Source organism: Macaca mulatta, chromosome 4 (assembly GCF_049350105.2).
Source record: "Macaca mulatta isolate MMU2019108-1 chromosome 4, T2T-MMU8v2.0, whole genome shotgun sequence".
NCBI lineage: Eukaryota > Metazoa > Chordata > Mammalia > Primates > Cercopithecidae > Macaca > Macaca mulatta.
The window spans coordinates 45,114,270-45,135,264 of NC_133409.1; the positions used below are offsets into that span (position 1 = coordinate 45,114,270).

General features: G+C 37.1%; 2 long non-coding RNA genes across 2 annotated transcripts in view; one reads left to right on the plus strand and one right to left on the minus strand.

Annotated features, from left to right (window-relative positions):
- The first annotated feature begins 4,460 nt into the window (after positions 1-4,460).
- LOC106998098 (uncharacterized) overlaps positions 4,461-20,995 on the plus strand; it is a 120,317-nt gene continuing 103,782 nt past the window's right edge. The window contains exon 1 of the long non-coding RNA XR_001444435.3: positions 4,461-4,574. This is a non-coding gene — a long non-coding RNA (uncharacterized LOC106998098). The remainder of the gene's footprint in view (positions 4,575-20,995) is intronic.
- On the minus strand, positions 6,501-19,907 carry LOC106998099 (uncharacterized). The gene is made up of 3 exons (XR_001444436.3): positions 19,635-19,907; positions 6,774-7,030; positions 6,501-6,555 (listed from the first exon to the last, which is right to left on the minus strand). It is a non-coding gene; the product is annotated as an uncharacterized LOC106998099 (long non-coding RNA).

Below are 20,995 nucleotides of genomic sequence, written 5' to 3' on the forward strand. Positions count from 1 at the left end.
ATTTGGTTCCTCACCCTAGTGTGGCTGCTGCATAAACTCTTTTGATAGGATTTACTGATTTCTACACTCTTCTTCTTCATGGATTAAGATTTTTGAGGGAAGATTAATATTTAAAGTTTTTTTTAATGTAATTGAGAATACATAGACATAGATGATGAAAAGCTGCTCTACTGTAACTGCTTCCTGCACAGGTGAAATAATTGCTACTCCTGGGTTCTTTAGAGACACATGAAAGAAGCGGTTATAATAATTTTACAGATTCAACTAAATAAAGAATAGTGTGCATATAATAATTTCATGAGGTAGCACATCAAATCGGTGCTATCAAATCAAATCAGCAAATCAAGATGGCTTATTTAATAAATGTATTAAGAAAGTTTGGTAACAATTTATCTTGTTTTATACTATTTATGAACATAAATTCTAAATAAATTATAATGCAGATATATATTTTAAAAAGATGTATAAAGCCACTTGAAGAAAATAAAGGTTCATCTTTAAAATTTTTGATCTATATATTTATATATTACTCATTTAATCTTAGTGACAATTTTCTTAATATTAACTTATGAAAGCGATCATGCCGGGCGCGGTGGCTCAAGCCTGTAATCCCAGCACTTTGGGAGGCCGAGGTGGGCGGATCACGAGGTCAGGAGATCGAGACCATCCTGGTTAACATAGGTGAAACCCCGTCTCTACTAAAAATACAAAAAACTAGCCGGGCGAAGTGGCGGGTGCCTGTAGTCCCAGCTACTCGGGAGGCTGAGGCAGGAGAATGGCGTGAACCCGGGAGGCGGAGCTTGCAGTGAGCTGAGATCCGGCCAATGCACTCCAGCCTGGGTGACAGAGCAAGACTCCGTCTCAAAAAAAAAAAAAAAAAAAAAAAAAAAAAGAAAGCGATCATAAAACAAGATTGATAGGTTCAAGTAAACAAAAACAAACAAATACACAAAGAGTACTCTGTCAAAACCACAATAAACACTGTTGTGGGTGGAAAGGGAAATTATTACAAACATTATAAAGGGCATTTTCACTCTGTTACAGTCTTGGAGTTTTACTTATTTTATGACACACTTCAAGTAAGTTATTCTAAGGAAATATTTATGATCACATATAAAAGTACAATGTAAGAGTACACATCACAGAACTATTAATAATAGCAAAGGTTTGGTAACAACAATATGGGGCTGGAAAAATAAATAGAGGGCCTTGATGTGACAGAGCATCAAATAGCAATTTAAATGGTGTTATGGAAAAATATTGTTATGAAAAATACGTGCAGAATATGGTATGTATCGAAAAATATCACTACACAAAATTATATATACAAAAAGATTCTACTTTTTTTTTTTTTTTTTTTTTTTGAGACTGAGTCTGGCTCTGTCGCCCAGGCTGGAGTGCAGTGGCCGGATCTCGGCTCACTGCAAGCTCTGCCTCCCGGGTTTACGCCATTCTCCTGCCTCAGCCTCCCGAGTAGCTGGGACCACAGGCGCCCGCCACCTCGCCCGGCTAGTTTTTTGTAATTTTTAGTAGAGATGGGGTTTCACCGTGTTAGCCAGGATGGTCTCGATCTCCTGACCTCGTGATCCGCCCGTCTCGGCCTCCCAAAGTGCTGGGATTACAGGCTTGAGCCACCGCGCCCGGCCTCTATTTTGTTTTTAAAATACCTGTCTCAGAACTATCAGATTGGGAGAATATATACCAAAATTTTAAAGCACTTATCTCTGCATTATTGGATTCTATGTGGTTTATTTTCTCCTTTTGACTTACCTGTATTTTCTCAACGTTTTATAACAAATTTGTCTTATTCCTGAAATTAAACCATGTGAAACATTTAAATAATTGCATTATTTTTCTCACAAGCATTTAAATAAAATCCCTGTCAGTCCCATCCTGATCCTCAGCTTTGAACTGCTTCACTCTGCAGAGGGGAAAAGTTGAGAATTTATCTCTGGAATCCTCTGGAATTTTCTCTATGCAATTCATGACAGATTTGAATGGGTGTCCAGTGTAAACTTGACTCCACGGCCCTCCTTCTTCTCTATCCTAGTTCTCATGTGAATACGTAAAAATGTGACCCTCCAGAATTATTTCACATTTCAGCAGAAAGAAATGGTTTCAGTGGAGCTATCCTAGCAGCACTTTTGTATGTCTTGCTTAATAACTCCCTTTCCCTTAATTGAAAAAGGAAAGAAAAAAAATAAAGAATGGTGCTGGTTTGGAAATACTTTTAGAGACTGCTGTCTCCAACTGTGCTTGTTCTCGCTGTCTGTTATGGTCCATTAGATAAACATGGTGTTCAACAGTCAGGCGGTTGTTGATATATTTGGCAACACTGATAATGTGATCTATGTTTAGGAGGAAGTGGATGCGTCATTCCATGGGGGCATAGGTTTTCTGAAAGTGATTGTTCTTTTTACAAGAAAAAGTTAGATAAGTCATTGAACCTTAAATTCTCACTAAGAGTCTGAACATTTTTAATTTTTGTCATCTAAGGCTTTTTTTTTTTTTTTTGGTGCTTTTATTGGAATTTCAGATTAATAGTTGGGCTTATTCTCAGAAGCAACCAGTACTAACTGAAAATAAATGCAAACCTGGTTGCTTCTGACTCTTGAGGGTGAAATTAAATGGAGGGGCTTGTTATCTGAGTATATTTCTTTATTGTTCATCAGTCACAGTTTTTAGTGTTTTCATTTTCATTTGTAACCTGCAAGTTTAAAAACAAACAGAAAAGAACCTCAAATCTTAAGGTTCTTTTTCTGTTTCTCTCCCTTGTATGTATTTATCTATCAATTAATCTACCTACCTGCCTATCTACCTCTCTCTCTCTCTCTCCATACACATATACACATGTGTACTATATTTAGACTATATATGTATAATACATATGTATATGTATATTTAGTATATATGTATACGCATATTGATGTGTATATTTGGACTATACATACATAGTCTAAATGTAGTACATATATGTATGTATTTATACTATATATGCATATTTATACACATATACAGTCTCTTTATATATGTAGTCCTGAAGAAAGGATTAGAATATATTTCATCAAATAAAATACTAAAATATTTTGGACATAAAAGGGCATAAAGTCTGAGATATGGAATGTCTTGTAATGTCCAGCTGAGTCCTACATATCCTCAGTGATAGGATTTCAAGCATTTCTCTTGGGAAGTCATTCCATTATCTAATAGTTTTCCTTGGGAGGAAATTTTTCCCGATAGGCTTAATGTTCCTCTTCTCAACTGATTCCATTAAACCTAATTACCCCTTCCTAAAGCTGAGCAATTCCTCTCCTAGTGGCATTTACCCTGTTTTAATAGTGGAAAGCAACAATTAGCTCTTCAGCTGTCACAAAATCAGTATATTTTAAACTCTTTTGATGTTTCTTCTTAAATGGTATACATACATGCATATGTATATGTGTATCATATATACAACTAGTCACCACATTGGCTCTAGTGTTTACTTAATACCGAAATCACATCAGTATTTCAGATGTGCTTACATGATAAGACATTATTGACTTTTCTCTTATAAATTCTTTATGTCCACAGGTGGCCACTAACAATATAGTAGCCTTCACTCCCATTTTATAAAAATGGGTTATAGGTGATGAGCCACAACTTAACAATCTAGCCTCTGTGAAAGTTGGCTTATGTCTATAGTTTGGGCTGGTGAAGATTCCAAGAAAAAAATGCCTCTGACCCCATTCAGTTCCATCAAGAAAGGGAATTTTGTTCTATGCGGGAGATGGATGTTTTTACTTACTCTCTAGAGAGGGGCATTTAAAATCACTTCAGGTTGTTGGAATCTATAGCCGGCACTAACATGGCAGGAAGCTTAGTGATTTTTAAATTATTTACAAGTAAAATCCCCACCCCCTGTAGTTTTTATTTTTAGAGTGTCCAGTTTAGGATTTTAATGCTGAGAAAGTGAAACTACGCTCACTCTTGTCATCTTCTTCCTTCTCTCTTCCTTTGACCTTCCCCCTTCGCCTCCCCTTCCCTCCTATTGCTATGCTGCTTCCTGTTTCCTTTCTTACCTCAAATCCCATTACCTACCGCCATACCTTTTTTCCTTCTTTTTCTGACTCTGATTTTTCTCAGTTCTCTCTTAATGAGGTTTATTTGTGAGCCTCAAACCTCATATTATTGTTCAGTCTTTGGGTATCTTCCATGCTGGGGGATCCTTCCTGGGCCAGTTAATGATGACTTTAGGGTCTGAAAGAAGGATCTTTCTTCTTGCCCTCAGGTCACTTCTGTAGCCTAGTGTGGTTAGCATACTAGATGAATCTGGACTACTTGGAAAAGATTTCCTAGAAGTGCCTATGGACTGACTGTGCTCCTCCCAAATTCATATGTTGAAGTCCTAATCCCCATCTTGATGGTATTTGGAGGTGGGGCCTTTGGGAGGTATTTAGGCTTATATAAGATCATGAGGTTGGGGACTACGTGATGGGATTAATATCCTTCAAAGGAAAGGAAGAAACACAGGAGCTTTCTCTCTCTCCATGCTCTGGTACTGAGGAAAGACCATATGAGCACACAGCAAGAAGGTAGTTATCTACCAGGTAGGAAGAATGCCCTCACCAAGAACCATATCGGCCAGTACCTTGATCTTAGACTTCCCAGCCTCCAGAACTGTGAGAAAATAAATGTCTGTTGTTGAAGCCACCCCGTCTTTGGTATTTTGTTGTAGCAGTCCAAACTGACTAAGACAAAGTATCTTCTTATCAAAGATCGGACTTTATATTTTTACTTGTGTTAACATTTCATAATTCCAAAGTTCTCCAACTTCCATATAACAAAAAATTTGAATTCAGTACAATGACCTTGTAAGTATCTTGTTTATAATAAGCCTCTTTAAAATATATTCAGTAACATTGCTCTAATTAGAAAGAATTTAAAATATACAATGATGTCTTAGGTATGTTTATTTTAAGTGAGAATTGATTTGTTTGTTTTGTTTTGTTGTGAGATAGGGTCTCACTCTGTCACCCAGGCTGCTGGAGTGCAGCGACAGAATGCAGTGGCACGATTTTAGCTCACTGCAATCTCAACCTCCTGGGCTCAGGTGATCCTCCCATCTCAGCCTCCAAAGTAGCTGCGACGACAAGCACACAACACCACACCAACTAATTTTCGTATCTTTTGTAGAGACAAGATCTCTGTTTATTGCCAGGCTGGTCTCGAACTCCAGGCTTAAGCCAGCCACCCATTTCAGCCGCCCAAAGTGCTAGGATTATAGGTGTGAGCCATTGTGCCTGGTTGTTGTTTTTAGTCATGAAATATTCAACTTTGTCCAGCCATCCTGGGCTAGTCTAATGACTGTAATTGCTTTATAACTACTTAGTAATGGATTTCTGGAATCTGAAATTAAGGCCATAAGCAGAAATGACTAAAATATAGAATTTTTTCTCCTATTTTATTTGTTCATCGAGATATTGGAACTGTATCATTACATTTAAAGGGGGGAACTATTATTAACAACAAATTAAATTATTTCAACCAAAACCACTTAATAGGTATGTTGACTGTTAGTCATTACCAAATCAGCTAAGAAAAAATAGTTTTATTTCCACTTTGTTGATTCAACAAATAATTTTCATATTTGTAATTCCTATTGACATTCACAGATCCCTAGGATCTCTATTATCAGACACGTCGTTTGTGCCTGTGATTATGTCTTCATCTGTGCCTGTCTTTGCCCTTTCCTAGCTGAATGTCCTTGAAAAAGTCATTTGGCCTTTTTGTGTCTGTTTCCTTACCATGAGATGGAAAAATACATAGAGTCAAATGTGTGAAATTGTTTCCAGAAATTAATTGAAGTAAGCACTTTGAATACTATCAGACCATAGTAAGTTCTATGATGATGACGACAGATCTAATTGAGAGCTCATTTGCTGGCAGCATCCTAAATAACTCTGCTTCATGGAAGAAAGGCTCTGTAAGTACCAAAGATTAAGATCCTTGGTTTAAGACTCAAGGAATCTGTTTACAAGGTAAGTAAGCAAGAGAACAATAACAAAACATAGTTTATACAAGGCCCATTCAATCACAATCTTATCTTTTCAATTTCAAGTCTATCCCCTTTAAGTTTCCATGACACAAATATCAGCTGACATACACACAAGGTGACTCACCTTCTTCCCATTAAACCAGGTTGAGATTAAAAACAAACAAGCAAACAGCTGGAATGTGGCACGTGGGTCAGACCCTTCTGAGTCCAATTGGGTAACTCAGCAGAGATCAGAAGGATTTTCAAAAACCAACAACCAATTGGCACATATCTTCAGGCATGCTTGAAGTCTGTGGGGCCAAATGGTAGAGTATCCTGGCAGAGCCAAAAAGTCTTCTTTTATGACACAGAAAAGAAAACTTCTTTCAAAGTAGTTATGCAACCCAGGAGAACACAATGCATCCACTGTGTGTGTCCTGGGGCTGTCTATGAACAAATGAGTTCTATATTTTTGTCTTCTGTAAACTTCAGCATTGATGATGAACGTTATTTCAAGTAAATATTCCACTACTTTATCTCTGTAAAGACATCCACAAAGAATGTAAGTTATAATTTCCTTATTCATTTTTCTGGTTAGAGAAGGCATTTCTATTTTAATGATCAATTATTACATTCTGAATTTGCCACAAGTCTCTTTTTCATATTTAAACACTAGTTTTTTGTTTTGTTTTGTTTTTTAAATTCTTAAGATAAACAGAAAAGTCAAGGTTAGAAAATGTTCAAAACAATTGCTCACCTTGTAAAATCTCATTAGGGAAGTAGTTTTGCTCGTTTCATACTATTGACATTTCTCAATTTCAGTAATCATTAATATTTTTTAAAGCTGCCAGCAGATAGGTACAATGCTCCTTTTAAGTGTTATTCCCATCAAAGACAGGTTTCAATTACCTCTTTCACTCTTTGTGTCATTTCTCTATTATTTTGAAAATATTACTGATGCCTTCAAGTTCATTTGTATTCTGTAAGATTCTCCTTGTATCCAAGCAACTTCATCTGAAAAAATAATTTGTTTTTTTAATTGGCGATATATTCAGAACAAAACCCTGCATAAACTTATGATATGATTTTTTGGTAATAATTTTCATGATACTAATTTCCCGGAAAGGGATTTGCACTTTACGAACAAACAGTGATTTCCTTTGAAACCTTCTCTGGTCTATGTCACTACAGTTATCTAAACAATTTAGATGTCCTTTTCTTGACTAAACTTTTAAAAAATTTTGATTTTGTTCTGTTTTTAGAAATGATACACATCATCAGATAATTTGTAAAACAGAAAATATGTTAAAAAATAAAAACTTCCTTAAATAACCGTGGGATAATCAAGGTTGTAGTAGACTGCCAAGTGAATTATACAAACTCCAGAATTACTTCGGAATTAGACAGATAACCAAAGAATCTGTGGGGCACTTTGATGAACTCAAGTGAATCCTTATATTTGTCTTTACTGAGAAAACTGTTGGGAATTATTTCACTTCCACTTTTTTTTTTTTTTAATATAAAGCATATCCTTCAGAGTGTCACATGCAGAAATATTTTTACGCATGTATATGTACCGTTAAGTACACAATACGCCTATGAGACCAACCATAGCCAATAGTTTAAAGAACCGTGCTTGGGGCGAAGGGGAGGAATGTGTGGCTGGAGACTTAGTTTGGCATGACTGAGAAGCACCCAAGCGGAGGAAGGGCGGGTGCGTCGGCTGCAGCCAGGCGGCAGTTCTGGTACTTCTCAGTTATGACATTCAGGGTCAGGTAACTGAAGTCTCATCAGCCAAAAGGGGATAATAGTAGTAATAGCTCTCTCATAATATTGTCACAAGAATTGCATATACTTATATTCACTAAATAAGTAAAATGCTTTCAACAGTGTTGTGAAGTTATGTCCTATGCAGATATTTTACTGTAATTGACTTTATTTTTGTTTTAGAGCAGTTTTGGGTCCACAGGAAAGTTGAGTGGAAAGTAGAGAGTTTCCATATCTCCCCTGCTCTCACACATGCACAGCCTGCCCCGTGGTCAACATTCCCCTCAGACTGGTACATTCGTTTACAATGGGTGAACTACATTCACACATCATTGTCACCCAGAGTCCAAGTTTGCATTAGGCTTTGCTCTTAGGTTGTACATAATGAGTTTTGACAAATGTATGATGACATTTATTTTAATAATGAAAATGGTTTGGTTGTTAGGGAGTAGATTGTGACACTTCTGTTACAAATATGAAGAAAGTTGGGAGATTGTTAATGAAATTCCTTTCTAGAAGAAAATTATAGAAAATGTGCTGGGTCTTCAGACTGGTGGGTCCCCCTCCAGTCCCTGAACTGCCCACTGGAAGGTATGATGAAGACAGTCACTTGGTGGTTAAACTTGCATGACCTAATGAAGGCAAGAAAATGTGGTTTCTATAAGAGGAAATCCTGTAACTGGACCATGATGGTTCTTTGTAAGGCCACCACATAGGGAGAAAGAAGTGGAAAAAATTTAAACTTTAGAAAAAGTAAAAAATCTTTATGTAGTAAAGATAAAATTTTGCTGTTACGGTATCTTGTAGGAGGCGCCAGTGACATTTTGCTGAACTGCTTGTGGTGAATTCTAAGAACAAATACAAGGTATTATTTTGAAGGAATAGGGAATGCTGGCATGGAGCTCATTGCCTGGAAGGAGAAGAAGCTGAAAACATAAATAGAGAAAAATCAATTTGGATAAATTCATAAATCATTGATTTCGAATCAATGTATAGAAGACAGAGTTGGTAGGCTGGGAGCAGTGGCTCACATCTGTTATCCCAGCACTTTGGGAGGATGAGGCGGGTGGAACACTTGAGGTCAGGAATTCGAGACCAGCCTGGCCAACATGGAGAAAACCTGTCTCTACTGAAAATACAAAAGTTAGCTGGGCGTGGTGATTCGTGCCTGTGGTCTCAGCTACTCAGGAGGCTGAGGCACGAGGAGAATCTCATGAACCTGGGAGGCATAGGTTGCAGCTGAGATTGCATCACTGCATTCCAGCCTGGATGACAGAAGTGAGACTCTCTCAAGAAAAACAAAAGATAGAGTTGGTTATTTGCACCGTAGTGTAATATCTGTACAAATATAAGCAATGTCTTTATCTTGCATGTAGATACCTCTGCACAGGCTACCACGTGAATCTACAAAATGTGCCTTGCCCCAGTCAGCTGGAGCATAGGCCTAGTTCAGACAGTGTTCTAAAAAGAAAATTACTAACAAAGGGGCTTGAGTTCCTTGGGATATCAAAAATAAAATTAGTTTATTCTATTGTAATTGCTTATTTAAAATGGCAGAATCCCCCTTAGAATTGAAAGTGTTCATCAATTTATTCAGCAAATATTTATTGAGCACCTACTACATGCCAGGTGGTCACAAGTTTAAAAGTAAGCAATATAGACAAAGCCCATGCCCTCTTCTAGCTAACAGAAAATAAATACTGGGTGAAAGAATAAAAGAGAATTATGTGCAGGTTATACACTTGACAAGCATAAATGTATGTAACAGCTTTGGAATGTTCTTTGATGAAGTTCTGATATACATTACCCATTTTTCTCCATTAAGCATGTGGTGAAGACACAGCCTGACCAGTAAGACTGTCTGTGTTCTGATATGATCTAGGTTTCTTTTCTTCTATTGACCAAAAGGTGTGAATGTGTGTTGCATGGGATGTGTGTATATTTGTGTGTGTGTGTGCATGTGTGTGTGTGTGAGAGCATGTATACTTTTGTGTCATTCTTCTCAAAATGTAGCACATGAACTGGAATTGAAGAAGAATCAGAGCTTTTGATTACTATTTGGATTATTTTCTTGGTCTTTACGTATGCAACTGTTCAAGGCTTAATATAACTTTGGTCTTTTTAGTATAATGTTGTGCAGGAGATTTTGCTTCCTTATAATATGTTATGTGACATGAGGCTCATTTGCTTTCGCTATTATCCCAGGAAATGCTAGCATCTTTCCTGTGAGTATTCTGTGTCCTGGGTTTCCTACTGTGCAGCAGTGTAAGGAGAGTAGGGCAATGTAAACTTCTTTGAGAATCACTTCCTGACTGATTGGCGTCTAAGAAGAAACACGATCTGGAGCTTTGCACAGCATCAGGACTCTGCCTGTGAAACACTATTAAATCCACTATTACCGTCCTCCCTTCCACCCTTCCCCCAGGACTCAAAGGTGGCGTTCCCACTTAACTCCTTCATGCCCAATACTATGGAGGGCACACACTGCCAATGTCTGCAATGAATCATATGTTTTCAGAATCATTATTTTGATCACTTATATCCTTTCTTATTAAAAATGTCTGTGCAGTTCCTAAAGAGGAAAGGGGTGAGGGAGGAAAGCTGCAATTTAGAGGAACTGTGTAGTTGTTTTACTTTCTTTCTTTTGTTCAATCATCACATTTAATATTTCCTTATAATTCACACTTTAAAGAAAACAAACCCAAGGCTCAGAGAGGTCAACTAATTTGCACACATGGCATGGCTAAGAAGTGGCAGGGGCTGGATTAGAATCAAGGCATTTCTGACTCAGAGCCAGTGATTTTTCTACTACATACAGTAAGTTCCACCAAGTGGAAAATTAAGGTCTTAATAATACCAGCCAAGAAACACTGCATTAATTATAATGAATGTTTTATGCGGGGTAGTTTTTGGGTCTGAATCATGTGCATCGTTGCCATACATGTTTTATTTTATTTATTTTTTTACTTTGTGTGGAGACATCGGCGTTTATTAACCACTGCCTCCAAGACTGAGGATCAGATGGTTAAAAAAAGATGATATTTGAATGTGTAAATATTTGTTTTAGAATACCTGGAGATAGTCTTTTTTCTGTCTTTCACCTAACCTTTCTTCCACATCTTAATTACACAGTTTTTTTTATTGAGGCAACAAATTCCTTCCTCCTTAGATCCATGCCCCACAACAACCCGGAGCCCAGAACATAAACAAAGACACATTTGGAAGCTCCTGCAGAGAGACCCATATCCAAGATCAGCAGATCTTGCAGTTTGCTGTTTCCTCCTCCCCCTCCCCAGATGCAGGCTTATGGAAGTCTCCCTGAGGCAATGCATGTATGGTTTCAGGGAAAGGACTGAAAACCGTGGCTGCTGCTGTTAGTATTAGATGGCTGTAAATGAATAAATGGATAATAACAGCTAGGAAGCTCACTGACGGTATTCCAAGTATTAATAAATGAGTGCAATTGACACAGTTTGACACCAACACTTTGGAATTTATGACATGTAAAAGGGGAGGATATGAATCTGCCACTTTCAACTTTTTAATATAATTGGGATGCCTGAAGCCATTATACCATCTGTAAACTTCCCGTATTAGCCCTGATTTGCTCCTGAATGTCCACAAAGCCTGGGACTTCATATAACAGTTTAGAAAAGAGTTCAGCATTGTAGCTTTTCTTTTAATATCTGAAACTTGTTATAGCATGTGCTGCTATTTCCAGGCAGTTTAGTATCATTAAAGCAAACACCATATAAACCTGACTTCCTATTTTTAACATTGTAGAATTCTATATTAAGTGCTATGAACAAAGAAACATATCAGATGAATACTTTTTCCTTTAAAATGAAAAACTCCCTTAACCAGGATGTTCAGAACCCTCCCAAAATGGACTTGTTTTCAGCTTGTTCATCTTTTCCACCTCCCTACTGCTTTTTGAAAGTTTCATGTCCATTTTTGGTGACAATTTATTATTTGAAGTCATCTTCCAAGGGCAGGAAATATCTCTGTAGAAAAGAGTCTGAAATAAACTTCATGTGCAAAACAAACGTATCACAGACCAGTAGAGACAGTTCCTAAGCAGATTGCGTTCTAAAAGTTTGCCTAAAAGAATGTTGTTTGGAGCCTGGAACATATTTTTCATGGAAATATTATAGATGGCTGTTAAGTTCTAAGGTCAGTGCTTTGAGGCCATGTGACCTGTGAAGTAATTGGACCGCAAAACTGCATTTTTAAAATACCACTTTGTGATAATTTAGGATACTATTGTGGTAACATCACACATTATAACATTGAATCTAGAGCTACTGCATAGTATCATGAGCACGATAGTTTAGGTTCCAGTCACACTGATCTCCTTGTTATTTCTCAACAAGGAGTAAGGACTGTGGTATCAGCATACAAATTAGGAGAGCGTGTGTGTTTAATGATGACTGTAGTCCATGCAATGATCAAGTCAATATCAAGTCATGCAGTTTGGAGTACCTCTCCTGTCCCACTTTTTTAATATGCATGTTTAAGTAAGAGTCTCAAAGCATCAATATTTTTTGTTAGGTCTTTGTTGTGATTCATCACCATGTGATCCTGGGGCAGCGGATATCTTGATAGGAAAATATTGATAGTGCACAGCTGGTACATTCCTTCCCTACTTTTACTTTAATTGCCCTGTGCTTCTCTAGGGTTCCCTGCACCCTCTTTTTCTCTCACTCTCTTCCCACTCAGTGGTAGGGTCTATGGCTGTAGAACACACCAGACAACTAATCTTGATTTAAGCAGACTACTTAGGGGATTCTGATGCACACTAAAAGGCGACTCACTGGACTGGAACGTGTGCCTATAAAAGATATCCTGGCCCCTATTGCTTCACCAACAATCAGCTAATTTGTTGTTGGCCTATTCCACCTTCTACATTTTCCACTGTCGTAAATTCTTTGGCTACTGTGACTGAACGTGCTGGAGAGCGACCTTTCTTCTCTTAGACAGCCTTGTAAAGACATAAGCCTGGTTAAGAGACTGTTTTCGTCCCACTTCATTACTTGTAGGCTCCTATAGTAAAAGACCATTCTTTCCTATATTTGCCATCTTTACCGTTTATACTCAAGATGGGGGTTAGAAGCCAGACAATAGATAATGAAAAGAATGATAAATCATTGAGTGGTTGAAAACGAACACAAATATTAGATTACATTTCTAGCTGTAGTACATCAGCAAATCTCAGTTCCTGAGTAGGTGAAGATTGAATTGCCCAGGTGAGGAAAAGCAGGCGACTGAGCACTGCTCTGGGAGTCGGATCAGTAGGAGCCTGATCACAGAACAGGGCAGTATGAGCATCAGAGTTTGTGGAGAAAAGGGCAAGGTGGAAAGACATCTTACTAGTTTTGCAGTCCCTTTTGACTTTTAGAGGCAATTCTGGTGAGGGCTCAGAAAGAAAAGAAGAAAGCTGGGGAGAAAGCTCCATCGTTTTAGAGAACACATAAATAATCATGTACAGGATGTTGGTAGAAATATGGATATTAAGGATTATTTTGATGAAGCTTCAGACAGAAATGAGTTTTCCCAGAGGTCTCTTTTAAAGACTCAAGGCTTCTCCCTCTTGGTCATGTCTCAGCTAGTCTTAAAGCACTCAGAATCCAGCATGTCATCAAAGAAAATGTATGGCTATTTTACCAATCATAGAGACAATTTAAGTAAAGAGTCGTCGATTAAGCATTTGTAATATTTGCTTTTTAAACTGTGGCAGCAAAATCATTTTAGTGGATCACCATTCACATTAAAAATAGAATGAAAAAATGGAACATAATAAAGTATATAAAAGTGGTACAACTTATATTTATTTTATGGATCTTTTATTTCCTTCCTTCCTTCCTTCCTTCCTTCCTTCCTTCCTTCCTTCCTTCCTTCCTTCCTTCCTTCCTTCCTTCCTCCCTCTCTCTCCCTCCCTCCCTTCCTTCCTTTCTTTCTCTTTCTTTCTTTTTCTTTCCTTCCTTCCCTCCCTCCTTCCTTCCTTCCTACCTTCCTTCCTTCTTTCTCTCTTTCTTTCTTTCTTTCTTTCTTTCTTTCTTTCTTTCTTTCTTTCTTTCTTTCTTTCTTTCTTTCTTTCTTTCTTTTCTTTCTCTTTCTTTCTCTTTCTTTCTTTCTTTCTTTCTTTCTTTCTTTCTTCTTTCTTCTCTCTCCTTCCTTCCTTCCTTCCTTTCTTCCTTCCTTCTTTCCTTCCTTTCCCTCCCTCCCTCCTTCCCTTCCTCACTCCTCCCTCCCTCACTCCTTCTTTCCTTCCTTCCCTCCTTTCTTTTCTCTCTTTCTGATACAAATTTATATTCTGGGTCATGACATGTGATGGTAAATGTTATGTGTCAACTTGACTGGAACACAAGATGTCTAGATATCTGATTAAACATGATGTCTGCACGTGTCTGTGAGAGTGTTTCTGGAAGAGATGAGCATTTGAATTGGTAGAATGAGTAGAGCATACAGCCCTCCCCAAGGTATGTGGGCATCATGTAATTTGTTGAGGGCCTGAATAAAACAAAAAGATGAAGAAGGTTTGAGTTCACTCTGCCTGATTGCTTGAGCAGGACATCTGTTTTCTCCTGGTTCTGGTGTTGCTGGTTCTCAGACCTTCAGAATCTATAGCATTGGCTATCTGACTTCCAGGCCTTCAAAGTATTCCACTGCTTTTCCTGGGTATCCAGCTTGCAGATAGCAAATCATGGACTTCTCAGTCTCCATAATCATGTGACCCAATGCTTTATGGTAATTATAATACAGTAGCCCCCTCTTATCCACAGGGAAATATGTTCCAAGACCCTTGGTGAATGCCTGAAATTGTGAATAGTACTGAACCCCATTTACACTATGTTTTTTCCTGTACTTACATACCTGTGCTAAAGTTTAATTTATAAATTAAGCACAGTAAGAAAGTAACAACAACTAATAATAAAATAGGTAAAGGTTAACAGGCCGGGTGCGAAGGCTCCCGTCTGTAATCCCAACACTTTGGGAGGCCGAGGCGGGCAGATCATGAGGTCAGGAGATCGAGACCATCCTGGCTAACACGGTGAAACCCCGTCTGTACTAAAAATATAAAAAAAAATTAGCCAGGAGTGGTGATGGGCACCTGTAGTCCCAGCTACTCAGGAGGCTGAGGCAGGAGAATGGTGTGAACTTGGGAGGCAGAGCTTGCAGTGAACCGAGATCTCGCCACTGCACTCCAGCGTGGGTGACAGAGCGAGACTCCATCTCAAAAAAAAAAAAAAGTATAACAATATACTACAGTGAAAGTTATGTTAATATGGTCTCTATGTCTCTCAAAATATTTTATTGTACTTTATTCATTCTTCTTCTTGTGATGATGTGGGATGACAAAATGCCTGCTTCTGAGATGAAGTGAGGTGAATGACATTGGCATTGTGATGTAGTGTTTGGCTACTGCTGAAAACTAATTAATAATTTAGGAATTGTTTATTTCTAGAATATTCTATTTAATATTTTTGAATTGCAGTAGGCTGCAGGTAATGAAAATAAAGGAAAGCAAAACCACAGAGGAGAGGGGACTACAATAATAATAATAATAATAATAATAATAATAATAAAATCTGGAAGAGTTTTGAGGTGCATGCTAGCAAAAGCCAATGTTTTTGTGAAGAGAGTTTTAAAAGCAACTCTGGTAAGACCTCAGAAACAGAAGAGGAAAGCCGAAGACAGAGGTTCATCTTCTCATAGAACACTTAAATAATAATGTAAAGAATGTTGGTGGAAATATGGTATTCATCTGCAAACCAGGAGGTTGGCCTACACCAGAAATTGACTTGGCTGGCATCTTGATCTTGAACTTTCCAGCTTCCTGAACTGTGATAAATGAATTTCTGTTGTTTAAGCCATTTCTGTCTATGTTATTTCTGTTATAGCAGCCTGAACCGACTATGACACAATATAAAATGCATCTCTTACTAAGGGTCTTGATCAAAAAGTTAGAAACCTATTGGTCTGCACTTATGGTTTATTTCAGATATATAAAGTTGATCCTATTTTAGACATGGGTTAGAGAAATAGGGTGTAGAGATACACATTATATTCTCTCAGGTTATATTTCTGCAATAAGGGCTAGCCTCCTTACGGGGACAGTGGCTGGTAGATTTAGGTCATGTAATTAAATGTCTAAACTACTCACAGGCATCCAGAAGATAGAACATTTATCCTGTTATGTCATGCTCTCTCTGTAAAAACAAAACTCTTTGTTAAATCAACAAGCAGCACTAGTAAGTAATTAAGTCATTATAAAAATAATACCCAATTAGAAAATACTTAAATAAATATACCAGTATAATTAGATACCTTCTCATTAAACTTCAATTATCTTTAGCCTAATCCCAATTTTTTTTTCCCACAAATCAGAAGCTTTCAATCTGAATCATTTCATTTCCCCTTTGGGCTTGTCTACCATTTTTGTATTTAGCTTTCTTCTTTTATGACTTTTTTTTTCCTCAGAAATCTTTATGGTTTTCTCTTCTGCATGACCTTTTGCTATAATCAGAATAAGAGAAATTTGAATCCCTTGTGATGGCCTTTATCTAATAATGAGTAATTTTCTTCCATATAGCTACTTTTTTTCTCTCAGTCCCCTTTGAAGCCTGAAGCAAGTATAAAAGCTAATTTGAAATTAGCATACAATTGGATTCCTTATTAGTCTCTATAGTCATTTTTGCAGATGTATAGTTTGGCCTGGGTCATGGACCCCTGACAGAAAATTGCCTTTTTTTTCTTTTAAAGGTCCAAGCTTATATATATTTTTAGAACATATTAGAACATTGCTCAAAGCATAACATGCTGTTTAAGCAGAGATATGAATTGATGCCTTCATAGTTAATGCACTTAACAATCTTCCTTTTTATTCTACGTGACTTTCAAGGAAATATTAAATTACTCTAAACACATGCCTTTCAAAATTAATGGTAAAATACTTCACGGTAAATATGTCTTGATCAAGTACAACCTTCTATGGGCAAGGCATTTCAAAATATCATTGGTATATAGAAAATGTCAGTGAATTGCACCAAGCTGCTTCTCTAGAAGTTTCTTCTTGAATTATCTATATACATATTTTAACGGTGACATTTTTAGCCAACTCAGTCACTAGTTCCTATATCAGGAAATTTTACCCTAGGGTCCATTTACCACCTAAACTTTTATGTGCAATGCGTGAGTATTTATCTGGGGAAAGTTGCTACTATTTTTTATGACTTCTTTTTTTAATGAGGTATAATATATAACAAAATGCATAGACCTTTAAAGGTGATTTCTAAGAGTTGTGTCAGTTGTATACATTTATGTAGCTACAACTTAAAACAATACAGAAAAGATTTCTATCACCCAAAGTTGTCCTGGGGCCTTTTCCAATCAATTTCCCATCCACCACCCAGTGCAGCTGCTTACTGATACTTGTCACTATAAATTACTTTTGCCTATTCTTGAACCTCATCATAGTGGAATCTTACAGTATATAATACTCATTAGTGTCTAGCTTCTGATTTTTTGAAATTCATCATATTATTGCTTCAATCAATAGTTAACTTCTCTTTAACGTTGAGCGGTGTTCTCCCATATGAATATCACACAATTTGACTATCATTTTATCTATTCATGGACCTCTGGCTTGCTTTTGCATATTATAAATAAAGTTGCTATGAACACTCTTGTCCATGTCTTTTTGTGGACATTATATTTTAATTTTGGGGGAGTAAGTAACTAGGAGTAGAACTGCTGGGTCATCAGATAGGTATTTTAACTTTATTAGAAACAGATCTGCAGCTTTTAATAAACTCTTAAAGGGATCTTGCATCCCAAAACTTAAAGCAGCCCGGCTTTTAGGGCACCTATACAAATGTTTTTGCTTATTTTAAAATGTTTTCTCATTTCTCTTTAAGCCTCAGTTACAGACTCAGTAAGATGAGTGCTAGACTCTGCCTTATGCTTATAATGCATTAGGCTATCGGTACAAGTTGAAATCATTTAAAATAGTTTTTGTAGATACTTAGATAGTAGATTAATCACAATAGCTAAATTCCACTAGAATCTAAATTTTCTGAGGGTAGAGACATTTCCCTGTTCACCGCTGTAACCCAAGCATCTGAGATGCTATCTGCATGGATCAGTTCAATAAATATGTGCTAAATGGAAGAATGAAGTATCAGCCATATGTTGGGAAGCATTCTAATCACTTTATATATAGTGTTTCACTTAATACTTACAGCCAATCTTTGAGGTAATTCCTTTTATTACTCCCTTTTAAGTGGAGAAATTAGGCACAGAGAAGTTAGGCAATATGCCTATTGTCACATAGCAAATAAGCCCAGATTTGAATACAAGTAGTTGTCCTTCCAAAGTTGTAACTCTTAGCCAGGGAATTCAGAAAAACTGCATTGCTTGTGTGTCTCTTCTTTTGTTTCAAGAAGCCAAAAAGCCTTTTTGTATTAGCTAATTGTATCACTTTTGAAGGAACAGTCCTCAGGAGGAAATTCTGTGGATTGATTTAGGGTGGTGACTCTCATTTTCGTTCTTACAATTAACTGGACTTTTCTTCACATTCTGATTTGTTCCCATAATGAGAGTTAGGGCCCCACTTCACTTGTATTATAAATAAAAGCCATGGAAGTCTATACATACAATCCCTGGATACTTTTGTTTTACTTTGTTTTGTTTCATTTTCACTCACATCAGGTTAAGCTGAAAGTTTTGGTGCTTTTTAGAAGTAACTTTGAATCCAAATGCATGATGACTGTTATAAAGGCTGCCTTGTATGTCCCTTCATGGTGTCATACAGCTTAGGACATCGTGATGGGATCGTGTTGTTTTGACAATTGTTAGCTGTTCCTTATTTGTAAGTTTTTAGTATTGTGAGCTTCTGTCTTAGTCTTGTCATGGTCCCTTCTAGCTAGCAGAGAGGTTGAGGACAGGCTAGTGTGTTTTAATGAACTGGCTTTGTCAACAGAGCTGGCGTTTGCTTACACTCTAAAACAAATCACCTCTCACTATCTCTGAAACATTTCCTCAGAGCTGAATTTATGCCTCTTTTTATCTTGATAGGAAAATATAAACAAAAGATTCTGATTAATATTTGTCTCCATGTAGCCAAACTAGAGCCAAATACATCTCAGAATGGTCCTTGTTGATGATATCACTCCTCCCAGTTATATTTGAAGGAGATTCCCTTTCTAAGACACGTGACTTCAGATCTCTCCACTGTATCATGCAATGCTCAGCAGCCTTCTGTGAGTACATTGGTGGCAGTTCTCTTTTTCTGGAATGAGCCAGAGGCAAAAAAGCTTTTGAGGCTGGAAAACAGATGAGAAATTGGTTCATAAACCTACACCTGATAATCATCCATGCTTTTGCCACCAGTATTGCAAATTCTACGTCACAATTTTATGTTGCCTTACATCTTTTTGGCAGCATGTCTTAACCATATATAAAATAATCTGTAGCAAGAAAAAAGTTGTCAGTCCTTATCTTTTTAGCTTTGCTAATGAAGATAGTAGAACTGAGATTCTGTGAAATTATGTCCAATTTTTTCCCCAAGGGTAGCAAAGCCAAACAGCCTGGAGATGATGAATATGTCTTCCCAAATGGCGATTGTCGCAGGTCTTTCTTAAGCAGCAGTCTCAAATAAAAGATCTATGAATCAAACAAATAACTTGTATTTTAAAAGAAATTTGCTACTCCCTCTTTCCTAGAGAACAGTCCTGAAAATAAAATCAGGGCTGTTCATTTTGCTTAATACTCTCAAACACCAAACAAGATTACAATTCCTTGCCTGCCTATGATCCCCTGTAATTCCAACTAGCTCTGTGAAAGCACAGACCTGTTTTGGCATTTCACGTTTCTGCTGCTTCATCAAGGCCAGCTCCTTCACTGCAGGCTCTTACGACAGCACATACTTCTGTCAACAGCCATGTTTTCAGTCCTCGTTTCAACAGAAGACTCTAAGCTTGTGATTTTTCCGATGCCATACCAAATATAGATTTTGCTGACACTTCCCTGATTTTCTAGAATTTAAAACATTTCAAACAAACTTTTGAAGCAAATGATGACAATGTGTTTTTATGCTTACATAATAACCCATCTCGGTTATTTCAGACTCAAGATGGAATCCTAGCCCTGTATCAAATAGAAAACAAAACAAAACAAGCCAGTAAGTTGTTTTAGTCATCAGAGTGTGCTGTTTTCAAGTATTCAGCCTGGTTCTCCTACCACATAGGTAAACAGACTAGCAAAAGTTAATATGGCTGTTTTAAATTAAAGGCATTCAGATGCTGTTTTTCCTCGAATTTTTGAATGTGTTGTCTAACACACTGAATTTCTGTGCAGTGAAGTGGAGAAATTTGATGACAGGCTGTTGTCAGCTTTAGCCTGGAGATAGAGATGTGACCAAGTATACTTTTCTCAGGTGACTCTCCCCTTACAGGGAGGACTGTGTGTAAGAACTGCTGAGAGCCAGAGGCAAAGATCTGAGCTGGGAGATTTAAGACCACGGTTGACTATACATGTAAAACAAAAACAGTAATTCACCAGGCATTTCTTCCCAACAACTCAAACTTCAAAATACTTAACAACAACAAAAACCAACATTTACATACTGGGTAATTTAACTTTTGATATCTAGATATAGGTTTTATGTCTAGAATTATTTAAATTTGTAGGGTAAAAGGTGATAATTTTAGTAGAGTTGTCTTAAGTCCAAATAAAATTGAGCAAAAGTTCAATAAAAGTATTTTTACAGCAATTTAAGGTAGTATTTTTATGTAACTGTCTTTTCTATTTTTCCCATAACACATTGAAGTACATCTAAATTATTATCCCCAATTTATACCTGAGACCCCTGAGATTCACTTGCCCAGAATACAGCCAATAGAGGTATTGTCAATTTATCTAGTTAAATGCAAGATTCTCTTGGGGAGGTCATATACTAAACCTCTCTGTCATATTTTCCATTTTCTTTTTTCTTGCTTACTGTGTTTCTTTCAGTTCAGAAATATTTTCCTCCAACTCTCCTAAAATTAAAACCTTTCGATTTAGTTCCTAAGAAATTTATGTTATGTACAGGTGTATATGTTGGTGGTGGTTGCCAGTATGAGACAAAAGTCTTTGTTATCTGTGTTTGTAACATGGACATTTTGAAGAATGGATGCAGTATAAGATGCTACTTTAGCTTTTTATGTAGAG